Raw genomic sequence first — 17,340 nt, forward strand, 5'->3', positions numbered from 1 at the left:
CTTTTGAGTTAATTCTGGAATGAATTAAAACTTTAAAGGACTGTTGGGAAGGCATAATTGTGTTTTGAAATATGAGGACATGAGATTTGGGAGGGACTAGCAGTGGAATAATATGGTTTGGCTGTGTCCCCACCCAAATCTCATCTTAAACTATAGTTCCCATAATCCCCCTGTGTCATGGGAGGGACCTGGTGGGAAGTTATTGAATCATGGGGGCACGATTCACTTCCATACAGTTCTTGTGATAGTGAGTGAGTTCTCATGAGATCTGACGATTTTACAAGGGGCTTTTCCCCTCCCTCACTCAGCACTTCTCCTTGCTGCTGCCATGTGAAGAAGGACATGTTTGTTTCCCCTTCTGCCATGATTGTAAGTTTCCTGAGGCCTCCCCAGCCCTGTGGAACTGTGAGTCAATCAAACCACTTTCCTTTATAAATTACCCAGTCTTGGGTATTTCTTCACAGCAGTGTAAGAATGGACTAATACACCAAAATAGACCCTGTTCTAGGTCATAAAACAAACGTTAACAAATTTAAAATAACTGGAATCATATAAAGTATACTATTTTACCACAATGTAATTAATCTAGATATCAATAACAAATAGATTAAAATCTCCAATCAATTAAAAATTAATACACTGCTAAATAATACATAGGTCGAGGAGGAAATCTCAAGATAAATTTTAAAATATTTGAACTTAATATAAATGAAGCATAACATATCAAAATTTGTGAGATGCAGCTAAAGCAGTTCTTAAAAGAAAATTTATAGCATTAAGTGCTTACATTAGAAAAAAAGGAAGGTCACAAGCAAATCATCCAAGTTTTCACCTAAGAAAACTAAAAAAGGAAAATAAAATAAACCCTAAGCAAGAACAAAGAAGGGAGTAATCAAGATAAAAGCTAGAATCAATGAAATCCAAAAATTGTATAAACAATAGAACAAATTAATTAACTCATAAGCTGCTTCTTTGAAAAGACTGATAAAATTTATAAACCCATAGCAAAACTTATAAAGAAAAAAAGAGGGGGGCCATGAATTACCAATATGAGGAATAGAAAATGAGATATCACCACAGAATGCACAGATATTAGGACAGTAAGAAAATATTACAAACAACTCAACATACAAAAATGTAACAACTTTGATCAGAAAGACCATCTCTTAGAAAACTGAAAATGACCAAAACTCACCCATGATAAAATAGATAGCTTGAACAGCACTATAACTATTAAAGAAATGGAATTTGTAGTAAAGAAAACAAAAAGGAAGAAATCTCTAGGTCTAGCTATCCATTTCTGGTGAATTCTAATAAGCATTTAAAGGAGAACTAATACCAGTACAGTACAGCATCTTCCACAAAATATGGTTACAGGAAACACATCCCAACTCATTTTACAAGGCCTGCATTATCTTGATACCAAAACTAGACAGAGACACACACAAAAAATAAAATTACAGAACAATATCCCTCATGAACACAGACACAAAAATTTTCAACAAAATATTAGCAGACTGAATCCAGCACTATATAAAAAGTATAATACATCACAACAACATGGATTCTATCCAAGGAATACAAGGCTGGCTCAATATTTGAAAAATTAACCAATGTAATCAAACATATTAACAGTCTAAAAAAGAAAAATCACATGATAACGTTAACTGATGCCAAAAAGAACATATTTAATAAAATATCCATTGATAATAGAAACTCTTAGCAAATTAGAAACAAAGGAGACTTTCCTCAACTTGATAAGGGGCATTTATAAACTCCTACAGCTAATATCATATTAGATAGTGGAAAACTGAATGCTTCCCCCTAAGTTTGGAAACACTGAAAACTACAAACTCCCGCTGATATAAAGAAAACCTCAATAAATGGAGATGCTATAAATACTGAGTCCATGAGAGGATGGCACAATTTTGTTAAGACATAAGTCCTACTGAAATAAATCTGTAGATTCAATGTAATCACAATGAAAATCTCAGCACGTTTTTTTAAAATAGAAAGTGACAAGCTGATTATACAATGTTTATAGAAATTCAAAGGAATTAAGATAGTCAAAGAAATTTTGAAAAAGAACAAAACTAAAGGTTTAAACTATTTGATTATTGCATCTTTATAGTAAGTTTTGAAGAAAATTTAGTATTAAAGATTAAAAAAAGATCAATGTAACAGAATGTAGAGTGTACACATTGTCCCACACATATATAGTACTAATTTTCAACAAAGTGCCAAGTTAATTCATTGAGGAAAATTTTTCTTTTAAAGAAATTATACTGAAAAAATGGATATCTACATTTAAAAAATACTCTTAATCCTTACCTTACACCATATAAAAATTTACTTGAAATGTGTCATGTGTCTATTTTTTTAATTTTTAACTACTTTTTTTAAAAATGTGGGTGTGTAGTAGATATATATATATATTTATGGTGTATATGAGCTGCTTTGATCCAAGCACGTTATGTGAAATAAGCACATCATGGAGAATGGGTATCCATCCCCTCAAGCATTTATTCTTTGAGTTACAAACAATTACATTATTTTATTTAAAAATATATAATTATTATTGACTATATTCACCCTATTGTGCTATCAAATAGTAGGTCTTATTCATTCTTTCTACTGTTTTTGTACCCATTAGCCATCCCATCTCCTCCCCAATGCCTACCCAAACTCTGTTAATTATCTTTGTACTCTCTGTGTTCATGAGTTCGATTGATTTAAGTTTTAGATCCTACAAATAAGTGAGAACATGCAGTGTTTTGCCCTTCTGTGTCTGGCTTATTTCACTTAACATGACGAACTCCAGTTCCATCCATGTTGTTGCAAATGACTGGATCTAATTCTTTTCATGGCTGAATATTAACCCATTGTGTATATGTACAACATTTTCTTTATCCATTAATCTGTTGATGGACATTTAGGTTACTTACAAATCTTGGGTATTGTAAACAGTGATGCAACAAACATGGGAGTGTAGATCTCTCTTCAAAATAGTGATTTCCTTTCTTTGGGGTATATACCCAGCAGTAGGATTGCTGGATTTATGGTAGCTCAATTTTTAGTTTCTTGAAGATCCTCCAAACTGTTCTCCATAGTGGTTATACTGACTTTCATTCCCACTAACAGTGTACAACGGTTCCTTTTTCTCCACATCCTCGCCAGCATTTGTCATTGCCTGTCTTTTGGATATAAGCCATTTGAACTGGCGTGAGATGATATCTCACTGTAGTTTTGATTTGCATTTCTCTTATGATCAATGATGTTGAGCGCCTTTTCATATGTCTGTTTGCCATTTGTGTATCTTCTTTTAAGAAATGTCTATTCAAATCTTCTGTGGTTTTTTTTATCAGGTTATTAGATTTTTTTCCTATAGGGTTGTCTGAGCTCCTTATATATTTTAATTATTAATCCCTTGTCAGAGGGATAGTTTGCAAATATCTTCTTTCATTCTGTGGTTTTTCTTTTTCACATTGTTGTTTCCTTTACTGTACTGTAGCTTTTTAACTTCATGTGATCCCATTTGTCCATTTTGCGCATTGGTTGCCTGTACTTGTGGACTATTGCTCAAGAAATCTTTGCCCAGACCAATCTCCTGGAGATTTTCCCCAGTGTTTTCTTGCAGTAGTTTCATAGTTTGAGGTCTCATATTTAAGTGTTTAATCGATTTTGATTTTTGTATATGGCAAGAGATGGGGGTCAAGTTTCATTCTTCTGCATATAAATATTGTTTTCTCAGCACCATTTATTGAAGGGACTGTCTTTTCTCCAGTGTATATTCTTGTCATCTTTGTCAAAAATGAGTTCACTATGTGTGTGGATTTGTTTCTGAGTTCCATATTCTGTTCCATTGGACTTTGTGTCTGTTTTTATGCCAGTACCATGCTGTTTTGGTTACTATAGCTCTGTAGCATAAATTGAAGTCAGGTAATGTGATTCATCCAGTTTTGTTCTTTTTGCTCAGGATAGCTTTGGCTATTCTGGGTCTTTTATGGTTCCATATAAATTTTAGGATTCTTTTTTCTGTTTCTATGAAGAATGTCATTGGTATTTTGATAAGAATTGCATTGAATCTGTAGATTGACTGCTTTGGGTAATAGGGACATTTTAACAATATTGATTCTTCCAACCCATGAACATGAAATATTTTTCCATTTTGGGGAGTCCTCTTCAAATTACTTCATCAGTGTTTTATATTTTTCATTATAGAAATCTTTCACTTCTGTGGTTAATTCCTAAGTATTTAATTTTATGTGTGGCTATTATAAATGGAATTACTTTTTTTATTTCTTTATCGCATTGTTCACTGTTGCCATATAGAAATGCTACTGATTTTTTTTTTATTTCCAACTTTAAGTTCAGGGGTACATATGCAGGATGTACAGGTTTGTTAAATAGGTAAATGTGTGCCATGATGATTTGCTGCACACATCGTCCCATCACCGAGGTATTAAGCCCAGCATCAATTAGCTATTCTTCCTGATGTTCTCCCTCCCTCCATTGCCCACCTCCCCCAATAGGCCCCAGTGTGTATCGTTCCCCTGCATGTATCCATGTGTTCTTACCATTTAGCTCCCACTTGTGAGAACATGCGGTATTCAGTTTTCTGTTCCTGAGTTAGTTTGCTAAGGATAATGGCCTTCAGCTCCATCCATGCCTCTGTAAAGGACATAATCTCATTTATTTTTATCACTGCACAGTATTCCATGGTGGATATGTTCCCCTTTTTCTTTATTCAGTCTCTCATTGGTGGGCATTTAGGTTGATTCCATGTCTTTGCTATCGTGAATAGTGCTGCAATGAACACCCAAGTGCATGGGTCTTTATAATAGAAAAATTTATACTCTTTTGGGTATACACCCAGTAATGGGATTGCTGGGTTGAATGGTATTTCTGCCTCTAGATCTTTAAGAAATCACCACACTGTCTCCCACAATGGTTGAACTAATTTAAACTCACACCAACAGTGTAAAAGCATTCCTGTGAATGGGATTGCATTCCTGATTTAGCTCTCAGCTTGACTGTCGTTGGTGTATAGGAGTGCTAGTGATTTTTGTACATTGATTTTGTATCCCGAGGCTTTTCTGAAGTTGTTTGTCAGCTTAAATAGCTTTTGCGCCAAGACTATGGGGTTTTCTAGATATAGGACCATGTTTTCTGTAAACAGGGATAGTTTGACTCCCTTTCTTCCTATTTGAATGCCCTTTCTTGCTCTTGCCTGATTGCCTGGCCAGAACCTCCAATACTATGTTGAATACAGGTGGTGAGAGAGGGCATCCTCGTCTTGTGCCAATTTTCAAGGGAAATGCTTCCAGCTTTTGCCTCTTCAGTATGATATTGACTGTGGGTTTGTCATATATGGCTCTTATTATTTTGAGGTATGTTCCTTCAATACCTAGTTTATTGTGAGTTTTTAACATAAAGAGATGTTGAATTTTATCAAACACCTGTTCTGTGTCTATTGATATAATCATGTAGCTTTTGTCTTCAGTTCTGTTTATGTAACAAATCACATTTATTGATTTGTGTATGCTGAACCAGCCTTGCATCCTCATCCTGGAGATGAAGGTTACTTGATCATGGTGCATAAACTTTTTGATGTGCTGCTGGATTCAGTTTGCCAGTATTTTGTTGAGGATTTCTGTATCATGTTCATCAAAAATATTGGCCTGAAGGTTTTTTGTTGTTGTTGTTGTTGTATCTCTGCCAGGTTTTGGTAGGAGGATGATGCTGGCCTCATAGAATAAGTTAGCAAGGAGTCCCTCCTTTTCAGTTTTTTGGAATAGAAATTTTCAGTAGGAATGGTAACAGCTCTTCTTCAAACCTTTGGTAGAATTCAGCTGTGAATCCGTCTGGTCCTGATCTTTTTTTGGTTCATAGGCTATTTTTTACTGTGTCAATTTCAGAACTCACTATTGGTCTATTCAGGGATTTAGTTTCATCTTGGTTCAGTCTTGGGAGGGTGATATGGTTTGACTCTGTGTCCCACCCAAATCTCATCTTGAATTGTAATCCCCACATGTCAGAGGAGGGACCTGGTGGGAGGAAATTAGAACATGGGAACAGATTTTCCTCACGCTATCCTCGTGATAGTGAGTGAATTCTCATGAAATCCGATGGCTTTATAAGGGGCTCTTCTCCCTTCTCTCTCTCTCTCCTGCCTCCATGTAAGACATGCCTTGCTTCTCCTTTGCCTTCTGCCATGATTTTAAGTTTCCTGGGGACTCCTCAGCCATGCAGAACTGTGAGTCAATTAAACCATTTTTCTATGTAAATTACCCAGTCTCAGGTAGTTCTTCATAGCAGTATGAAAACTGACTTCTACAGAAAATTGGTACCAAGAGAAGTGGGGTATTGCTATAAAGATTCCTGAAAATGTGGAAGTGACTTTGGAAGTGGGTAACAGGCAGAGGTTGGAACAATTTGGGGGGCTCAGAAGAAGACAGGAATATGTGGGAAAGTTTGGAACTTCCTAGAGACTTGTTGAATGGTTGTGACCAAAATGCTGATAGTGATACGGACAGTGAGGCCAAGGCTGAGGTGGTCTCAGATGGAGATGAGAAACTTGCTGGGAACTGGAGTAAAGGTCTCTCTTGCTATGCTTTAGCAAAGAGACTGGTCGAATTTTGCCCCAGTCCTAGAGATCTGTGGAACTTTTAACTTGAGAGAGATAATTTAGGGTAACTGGCAGAAGAAATTTCTAAGTAGCAAAGTGTTCAAGATGTGGTTTGGCTGTTCCTAACAGCATATAGTAATGTGTGTTCACAAACAGATGATCTGAAACTGGAAGTTAGGTTTAAAAGGGAATCAGAGCGTAAAAGTTTGGACAATTTGCAGCCTGACTATGCTATAGAAAAGAAAAACCAAAACCAATTTCCTGGGGAAAAATTCAAGCCAGAAGCAGAAATCTGCATAAGCAATAAGGAGCCGAATGTTAATAGCCAAGACAATGGGGAAAGTGTCTCCAGGGCATTCCTGAGATTTTTGCAGCAACCCCTCCCAACACAGGCCCAGAGGCCTAGGAGAAAAAGATGGTTTCCTGGGCCAAGCCTGGGTCCTGGCTGCTCTCTGTAGCCTCAGGACTTGGTGCCCTGAATCCCAACCACTTCAGCTCGGGCCATTGCTTCAGAAGGTGCAAGGCTGTATTAGTTTGTTTTCATACTGCTGATAAAGACATACCCAAGACTGAGCAATTTACAAAAGAAAGAGGTTTATTGGATGTACACGTGACTGGGGAGGCCTCTCAATCACGGTGGAAGGTGAAAGGCATGCTTCCCATGGCGGCAGACAAGAGAACAGAGTTTGTGCAGGGAAACTCCCCTTTTTAAAACCATCAGATCTCATGAGACTTATTCATTATCATGAGAACACATAGGAAAGACCTGCCCCCATGATTCAATTACCTCCCACTGGGTCCCTCCCACAACCCATGAGAATTCAAGATGAAATTTGGGTGGGGACACAACCAAACCATATTGTTCCACCCCTGGCCCCTCCCAAATTTCATGCCCTCACATTTCAAAACCAATCATGCCTTCCCAACAGCCCCCCAAAGTCTTAAATCATTTCAGTATTTACTCAAAAGTCTAATGTCTCATCTGAGACAAGGCCAGTCCCTTCCACCTATAAGCCTATAAAATCAAAAGCAAGTTAGTTACTTCCTAGACACAATGAGGGTATAGGCATTGGGTAAATACAGCCATTCCAAATGGGAGAAATTGGCCCTATACAAAGGGGATACAGGCTCCAGGCATGGTCCAAAATCCAGCAAGGCAGTCAAATCTTAAAGCTTCAAAATGATCTCTTTTGACTCCATGTCTCCCATCCAGGTCACATGGATCCAAGAGGTGGGTTCCCATGGTCTTGGGCAGCTCCACTCCTGTGGCTTTGCAGGGTACAGCCTCCTTCATGGCTGCCTTCACAGGCTGGTATTGAGTGTCTGTGGCTTTTCCATGTGAAAGGTGCAATCTTTTGGTGGATCTACCAATCTGGGATCTGAAGGATGGTGGCCCTCTTCTCACAACTCCACTAGACAGTGCCCCAGGAGGGACTTTGTGTGGGGGTTCTGATCCCATGTTTCCCTTCTGCACTGCCCTAGCAGAGGTTCTCCATGAGAGCCCCACCCCTGCAGCAAACGTCTGCCTGAACATCCAGGCATTTCCATACATACTCTGAAATCTAGGCAGACGTTCTCAAACCTCAGTTCTTGACTTCTGTACTATCATCAGAGTGAACAGGCAACCTACAGAATGGGAAAAAATTTTTGCAATCTATCCATCTGACAAAGATCTAATATCCAGATTCTACAAGGAACTTAAACAAACTCTCAAAAAGAAAACAAAAAACCCCGTTAAAAAGTGGGTGAAGGATATGAACAGACACTTCTCAAAAAAAGACATTTATGCAGCCAACAAACATATGAAAAAAAAGCTCATCATCACTGGTCATTAGAAATGCAAATCAAAACCACAATGAGATACCATCTCACACCAGTTAGAATGGCGATTACTAAACAGCCAGGAAACAACAGATGCTGGTGAGGATGTGGAGAAATAGAAACGCTTTTACACTGTTGGTGGGACTGTAAATTAGCTCAACCATTGTGAAAGACAGTGTGGCGATTCCTCAAGGGTCTAAAACCAGAAATACCATTTGGCCCAGCAATCCCATTACTGGGTATATACCCAAAGAATTATAAATCATTCTACTATAAAGACACATGCACGTGTATGTTTATTGCAGCACTATTTACAATAGCAAAGACTTGGAACCAACCCAAATGCCCATCAATGATAGACTAGATAAAGAAAATGTGGTACACATACATCATGGAATACTATGCAGCCATAAGAAAAAAATGAGTTCATGTCCTTTGCAGGGACATAGATGAAGCTGGGAGCCACCATCCTCAGCAAACTAACAAAGGAACAGAAAACCAAACACTGCATGTTCTCACTCATAAGTGGGAGTTGAACAATGAGAACACATGAACACATGGAGGGGAAAATCACACACTGGGACCTGTCGGGGGTAAGGGGAAAGGAAAGGGAGAATATAGGACAAATACCTAATGCATGGGCAACTTAAAACCTAGATGACAGGTTGAAAGGTGCAGCAAACCACCATGGCACATGTACACCTACGTAACAAACCTGTGCTTTCTGCACATGTACCCTAGCACTTAAAGTAACATAAAAATTTTTTTAACTCAAAATTGACTATTTCCAGAAAACTATAAAATACCTCAACTAAAAAGAATGCATAATGAAATTCTAATCTAATACAGGTCAAAAATGTAAAAAGTTTATGAACCTTAACAGGAAAAGTAAAACAACTTTTGCTGGCCATTCCTGTTGAAATGAGAACCATAAAGTAACAGAAAAGTGGCTACAAACCCACCAAGAACACCAAACAGGGAGAAAATAAAAGTCCATTTTCATCTCTGTTATTATCATAAAATCTTGTGTGACTACAGGCCAAACTTCTGGTGGCAGAAACAGAGTTCTTTATAAACTGCAGATGTCCTATACATAAAAAAAATTTCACAGGAGTTGCACTAGTTCTAAAGACTCCTCTGTTTTAGCTTACCTACTGTATGTATTCAATCTAAGATAGATAAAGCCTCTTTCTGTAACCTTTGATTATTATTAGGCATCAAATGTAAGAAAAGCAAGATGGGGTACAAAAACGCAAAATTTCAACAGTAATGATAATCTTTTTGTCTTAGTCCAAAAGGGTCCTGCAATCTCTCCCCTTTCAGTGATTTGACAAGTCTTTGTACTTAATCCTGGGTCAGCAAGTCATGCAAGTGAAATGTGTTTCTGATATGTGGTCGAATATCTTCACTCAGTTCTACAAGCTTCTCCAGGAATGAAATCAATTTTAGGAGTTCATTGTCATTTTTATCCATAAACCAACTTTCTATAGGGGTTCCACTAAAAAGGTGATATGCAAAGGTTTGTGGTGAGTTGTCAATTATTACAGTTTTTGAAAGATCTCTTCCAAGAATATTTAAGTTCTTTATATGATTTCCTTGTACACAAACACAATGTTCATGGAAAAAACGGTGCCTGACCAGTTGCTTTTTAGGGTCTACTATGTTTAGTAATGTGCCTGCATACACCTTCTTAGAAGCAGTAAAAAGAATAATCTCATACATCTGAGAAATTCATTCCAGGAATTCCCTGCCAAAATGGTCTTAATATCACCTAAACCTGATAAATGACACCTTGGAAAAGGACTGGAAAAGTAAGTGCTGCCTCTTCTACCTCATTTAGACTACAGCGCACTACTGTTTCATCCAAGTCTAAATCTAGGGAGAATTTCGGTGTGCTTCTTGTTTTCAACGGAAGAACAGATTTCCTATTTAGTTGTTCTTCTGTCAGTGGTGGGACATGTTTGATGAAATAATAGGGGTCAAATACTTCCAAGCCTTCTTCATAGGTGGTCTCTGCGTGGGCTGATGAATAACCACTGTCTGCAGTGACTGGTCCTGTAAGGGGTGGGATATCACAATTAACTGTTTCTTCTGCTTCTTCTAAACCATTGTGGTTTGTTGTTGTTGTTGCTGTTGTTGTTGTTTTGTATTTTTAAATTATACTTTAAGTTCTGGAATACATGTGCAGAATGTGCAGGTTTGTTACATAGGTATACATGTGCCATGGTGGTTTGCTGCACCCATCAACCTGTCATCTACATTGTGTATTCCTCCTAATGCTAGCCCTCCCCTAGACCCCATCCCGTGACAGGCCCTGGTGTGCGATGTTTCCCTCCCTGTGTCCGTGTGTTCTCATTGTTCAACTTCCACTTATGAGTGAGAACATGCAGTGTTTGCTAAACCATTATTTATTGATGGTCTCACCCGAACTGCTTGATTTGAATAAGCTGCTCCATTAGTTGATGTAGTAGAATGGGTAGTGATCTCATCCACCCGTTCCATATTAAGTTATTTTACTATTTCTTCAGCTCCAACAAAGCAGTCCTTGGAGGACTGCCAGAGGAAGGATTATTTTCTAATTTACCATTTTATTTTACATTTTGATTTGTCATTTCATAACTACCAGTTTCCCCATTTACTTGACTTTTCTGTCTTACTCAAGATATCTATTTGTTAGGTTTCTCTCCTGCTCTTGGTGTTGATGTAATCAAATTATTATCTATATCACGCTCAATTATAGTCCATTTTGAAGGATTTTCTCTCTCTTCCTTAGGTGTGCTTCCTTTAATGAATTTTTTAATTGAAGACCAGCCAGTTTCATTCTTTGGTGGTTTTTCTCCTCCTGAAGGCAGGCTATCATCAAACTATGAATACTTCCTCTTTGCTCTGGCAGTAAGTTGTGTTTACTGCTGAGAAGCTTTCCATGTTCTCAGCCTCATCTTTTTTTTTTTTTTTTTTTTTTTTTTTTTTTTTTTTTTGAGAAGGAGTCTCGCTCTGTTGCCCGGGGCCGGAGTGCAGTGGCACGATCTCGGCTCACTGCAAGCTCCGCCTCCCAGGTTCACGCCATTCTCCTGCCTCAGCCTCTCCGACTAGCTGGGACTACAGGCGCCCGCCACCACGCCTGGCTAATTTTTTGTATTTTTAGTAGAGACGGGGTTTCACCGTGGTCTCGATCTCCTGACCTCGTGATCCGCCCGCCTCGGCCTCCCAAAGTGCTGGGATTACAAGCGCGAGCCACCGCGCCCGGCCAGCCTCATCTTTTATGGGCGCCACATATAAAACTGACTGTGACGACAGAGAAGTGTCTTCAGGCTCCTGTAATGGTCCCGACTGGACAATACATGGTGTCTTTCCCACTTACCCCACAGCAGCAACAGAACCAGCTCCTCCAGCCGGTTGCCATTTCCTGCCTACCTGAAAATGATCTTATTTCTCCTTTGCTTATGAAGCTTAGTTTGGGTGGATATGAAATTCTGGGTTGGAAATTCTTTTCTTTAAGAATGTTGAATATTGGCCCCCCAATCTCTTCTGGCCTGTAAGATTTCTGCTGAGAGGTCTGCTGTTAGTCTGATGGGCTTCCCTTTGTAGGTGACATGGCCTTTCTCTCTGGCTGCCCTTAACATTTTTCTTTCATTTTGACCTTGGAGAATCTGATGACTATGCCTTTTGGGAATAATATTCTTATGGGATATCTTACTGGGGTTCTCTTCATTTTCTGAGTTTTGACGTTAGCCTGTCTAGGTTGGGGAAGTTCTCCTGGACGATATTTTAAAATGTATTTTCCAATGGTTCAACTCTCCCTGTTTCTTTCAGGTACCCCAGTGAGTCACAGATTTGGTCTCTTTACATAATCCCATATTTCTTGGATGTTTTTTTCATTGCTTTTTATTCCTTTTTTCTCTATTCTTGTCTGTCTTATTTTAGAAAGACAGCTTTCAAGCTCTTGAGATTCTTTCCTCCTCTTGGTCTATTCTGTTATCAATACTTGTGATTGCATTGTGAAGTTCTTGTAATGTGCTTTTCAGCTCTATCGGGCCAGTTACATTCCTCTCTATGCTGGCGATTTGGGCTGTCAGCTCCTGCATTGTTTTATCATGATTCTTAGGTTCTTTGCATTGGGTTAAAACATGCTCCTTTAGCTCAGTGAACATCGTTTTTATCCACATTCTGAAGACTAATTCTGTGACTTCAGTCATCTCAGCCTCAGCCCATTTCTGAACCCTTGCTAGAGAGGTGTTGTGGTCATTTGGAACAAAGAGGGCACTCTGGCTTTTTGAGTTTTCAGCATTTCTGTGCTGACTCTTTCTCATCTTTGTGGGTTTATCTACCTTAGATCTTTGATATTGCTGACCTTTGGATGGGGTTTTTGTATTTTTTATTGTTGTTATTGTTGTTGTTTGTTTTTCTTTTAACAGTTAAGCCACACTTCCGTAGAGCTGCTGCAGTTTGCTGGGGGGTCCATTCCAGACCCTAGTCACCTCGGTTTTTCCAGTACCTGAAGGCATCACCAGTGAAGGCTGCAGAACAGCAAAGATTACAGCCAGTCCCTTTTTTCTGGAAGCTCTGTCCCAGGGGGGTACTTACTTCTTTCCGGCCTGAACATGCCTGTAGGAGGTAGCTGAATACTCCAGTTGGGAGGTCTCACCCAGTCCAGGAGGAATGAGATCAGGGACCCACTTAAAGGAGCAATCTGGCTGCATATTGGTAGAGAAGCTGTGCCGTGTTGAGGATCCCTTCAGCTCCCAATCAGTTTGGACTCTCCAAGGCCCTCATGCTGGACTGGCTGAGAAGCCCATCAGCAAAGGTGGCAGGCTGCCCCACCCCCAGGCACCCTGTCCCAGGGAAAAATTAGAACTCTGTCAGCCACAGAACACAGGCAGGGGTGGACAGAGGCCCAGACTGGAAGGACCCACCCCACGAGGAGTGGACTGGGGTCCCATTTGAAGAAACAGTCTGGCCACACCTCGTCAAAACACCCATGCCATGCTGGGAAGCCACATCTGCCCCATCAGCTTGGACTCTCAAAACCCCACAGGATTGAACAGTTGAGTCGTCTAAACAACCAAGATGGCGGGCTGCCACTCCCTCTGGGCACTCCTTCCCAGGGAGAAATCAGAGCTCTGTTCATAGAATATGGGTGGGCAGGGGTGGCTGGAAGCCCTAGCTGGGAGGTCCTGCCCAATGAGGAGGAATGGATTGAGGTCCCACCTAAACAAGCAGTCTGGCCATGCCTCAACAAAACAGCCATGCCATGCTAGGGAACCACCTCACCTCTTCCCTGGTCAGCTTGGACTCTTCAGAGCCTACAGGCTGGGACTGCTGAGTCATCCAAACAACCAAGGTGGTGGCTCACCCCTCCCCCTGGGAACTCCATTCCAGGGAGAGATCAGAGCTCGTCCATAGAATATGGGTGAGTGGCGATGGCTGGAGGCCCCAGCTGGGAGGTCCCAGTTAGTGAGGAGGAATGGATTATGGTCCCATTTAAAGAAGCAGTCTGGCCACATTCTGGAAAAGCAGGTGCTCTGCACTGGGAGCAGGGAACATTCCTTGTCCAAACCATGTGGACTATCCAAAGCCCACGGGCGGGAACAGCTGAGTTGACCAAACAGCAAAGATGGTGGTCTGCCCAACCCCACAGGGGCTTCATCTTGTCTCAGGCAGACTCCACCCTGTTGCTGGTGACTGGATATAATTCCAAGCCAGTGAGTCTTATCTTGTGAAGTGCCATGGAAGTGGGGCCCACAGACCAATGCTGCTCAGCCCCTGGATTCAGCCTTCTTCCTAGGGTTATGTATGAACCTCTCACCTTCCTGGGGATCCTAGGTCTGCAGTATGTAAAGCTCCTGGGTCTCTGTGCATGTCTGAGCAGATGCTCTGCTGAGACTCCACACAGCTCTTTGTGTTGAACCCAAGGCTCTGGTTGTGTGGGCTCACAGGGGGATCTCCTCGTCCAAGGGTTGCAAAGATCTGCAGGAGAAGCTTGGTTTCCCAGGGTCATACATTAACTCACTGCTTCCCTTGGCTCCATGTCACTCCCAGGTGGGCCATCACCACACCCTGCTTTTCTTTATTCTCCTTGGGTCAAGTTGTTTTCCTGATCAATCCCAATGGGAATAACTGGATATTTCAGTTGAAGGTGCTATATTCACTCTCCCTTTTAGTTATCCGTGAATGCCATGCACCGCAGATGCTTCTACTTGGCCATCTTAACCAACCAGTGCTAGTAATTTTTGTATGTTGATTTTGTATCCTGCAACTTTACTGAATTTGCTTATCAGTTCTGAGTTTTCTTGTGGAGTCTTTAGGTTTTTCCAAGTACAAAATCATATTATCTAAAACAAGAATAATTTCACTTCTTTCTTTCTGATGTGAATGCCCTTTATATCTTTCTCTTGTCTGATTGCTCTATCTAGGGCTTCTAGTGCTATGTTGAAGAACAGTGATGACAGTGGGCATCCTTGTCCTGTTCTCAATCTTAAAGTTTTTCAGTTTTTCCCTATTCAGTATGCTACTAGCTGTGGGTCTGTCATATATGGCTTTTATTATGTTGAGGTATGTTCCTTCTATCCCCAGTTTTTTTAGTGTTTTTGTCATTAAGGGATGTTGAATTTTATCAACGCTTTTCCAGCATCAATTGAAATGATCATATGGTTTCTATCCTTCATTCTGTTGATATGTATTACATTGATTGGAGTATGTTGAACCAAACTTGCACCCCTAGGATAAGTCCAACTTGGTCATGATGAATGATCTTTCATTGTTGAATTGGTATTGTTGAATTTGGTTCACTACTATTTTGTTAAGGATTTTTGCATGAATATTTCATTAGGGATATTGGCCTATAGTTTTCTTTTTATCATGTGTCTGTGTCTGGTTTTGGTATAAGGGTAATAAGGGTAATACTGACCTCATAGAGGGAGTTTGGAAGTGTCCCCCTCCTTTTCTATTTTTGGCATAGTTTGAGTAGGATTGATATTAGTTTTTTAAATGTTTGGTAGAATACAGCAGCTAAGCCATTAGGTCCCAGGATTTCCTTGGATGGAAGACTTTTTATTATGGCTTCAAACTCATTACTCGTTACTGGCCTGTTCAGGTCTTGGATTTCTTCCTGTTTCAATCTCAGTAGGTTGTGTGTATCCAGTAATTTGTCAATTTCCTCCAGATTTTCCCATTTATTGGCATATACAGTTCCTCATAGTAGCCAGTAATGATCCTTAGAATTTCTGCAGTATCAGTTTAATATCACCTTTTTCATTTCTGAATTTATTTACTTGGATCTTCTCTATTTATTCCTTAGTCTGGTTAAAGGTCTGTCCGTTTTATTTTTCAAGAAAGCAACTTTTTGTTTTATTAATCTTTTGTATTGTTTTCTTCATTTCAGTTTTATTTCTGCTCTGATCTTTTTTTATTATTATTATACTTTAAGTTCTGGAATACATGCACAGAATGTGCTGGTTTGTTACATAGGTATACATGTGCCATGGCGGTTTGCTGCATCCATCAATCCATCTTCTAGGTTTTAAGCCCCGCATGCATTAGATATTTCTCCTAATGCTCTCATTCTCCTTGCCCCCCACCCTCCCCCGACAAGCCCCAGTGTGTGATGTTCCCTTCCCTGTGTCCATGTGTTCTAATTGTTTAGCTCCCACTTATGAGTGAGAACATGAGGTGTTTGGTTTTCCTTTTGTTTGTTTGTTTTAGAAACTGATGTTTATTTTGCATCAATCATTTTTCCATGTTGCTTAAGAGCCCATGCAAGAACAGCTTAAGACCATTCAGTGTTGCTCCTACCCATTCAGTGGCCTGAGCAGTGGGAGCTGCAGACCAGTCTTCCGTGGCAGGCTGAGCACTCCAGTCTTCAGCAGGGAACTGCTGAATAGGCACAGAGGGCACCTGCACACCTTCAGACCAGTCTGCAACCTCAAGCTGAGTAGCAGTGAACTCAGGAGCTGGAGCAGTCCATTCACCCTGAAATTCCTCCTTGGTCATTGCCTTTTCAGCAGCAGCCTGCTCTTCTTTTTCAATCTCTTCAGGATCCTTGTAGAAGTAGAGATCAGGCATGACCTCCCACGGGTGTTCACAGGAAATGGTGCCATGCATGCACAGAACTTCCTGAGCCAGCATCTACCACATCAAACCCACTGAGTGAGCTCCCTTGTTGTTGCATGGGATGGCAATGTCCACATAGTGCAGAGGAGAATCTGTGTTACACAGAGCAATGGTAGGTAGGTTAACATAAGATGCCTCCGTGAGAGGCTGGTGGTCAGCCCTGGGGTCAGTAACCACAAGAAGCCGTGGGTCCCGGAAGGCTGCCTGGATCTGGTTAGCAACGGTTCCAGGAGTGAAGCAGCCAGCAATTGGAGTGGCTCCAGTGGCAGCAGCAAACTTCAGCACGGCCCTCTGGCCAGTATTCCTGGAAGATATAACACGACATCAGCAGGGTTTTCAATGGCAACAATGGCACGAGCTGCCAGCAGAAGCTTCTCCCAGGTCCTCTTCAGATTTATGAGTAGATGCCATCACTTTTCCTTTTATAGATGTACTGTTCCATCTGGAAGTCAAGATTGGTGCCACCTAAACGGGTTCCTGCTGCAAGGAGCTTAAGGACATCCTCCTCTTTCATTTGCAGGACATCAAGGTCTCCAGACATTGTGAAAGTTTCCCTTTAAGTTATGACGGGAATCCAGAACAACGCCATATGGACCCCTCTGTACGTAGTGCAGAAAGCAGTGTTTGGTTTTCTGTTCCTGTGTTAGTTTGTTGAGAATGAGGGTTTCCAGCTTCATCCATGTCCCTGTAAAGGACATTAACTCATTCTTTTTTATGGCTGCATAGGATTCCATGGTGTATATGTGCCACATTTTCTTTATCCAGTCTATCACTGATGGGCA

At 40.5% G+C, this 17,340-nt stretch overlaps 2 pseudogenes; both read right to left on the reverse strand.

The window, feature by feature from the left end:
- LOC129475365 (small ribosomal subunit protein uS2-like) overlaps positions 1-17,099 on the reverse strand; it is a 312,706-nt pseudogene extending 295,607 nt beyond the window's left edge.
- Positions 9,794-11,388, reverse strand: LOC129476055 (CTD small phosphatase-like protein 2; annotated as a pseudogene).
- Positions 17,100-17,340: the final 241 nt, after the last annotated feature.

Source organism: Symphalangus syndactylus, chromosome X (genome assembly GCF_028878055.3).
Source record: "Symphalangus syndactylus isolate Jambi chromosome X, NHGRI_mSymSyn1-v2.1_pri, whole genome shotgun sequence".
Taxonomy (NCBI): domain Eukaryota; kingdom Metazoa; phylum Chordata; class Mammalia; order Primates; family Hylobatidae; genus Symphalangus; species Symphalangus syndactylus.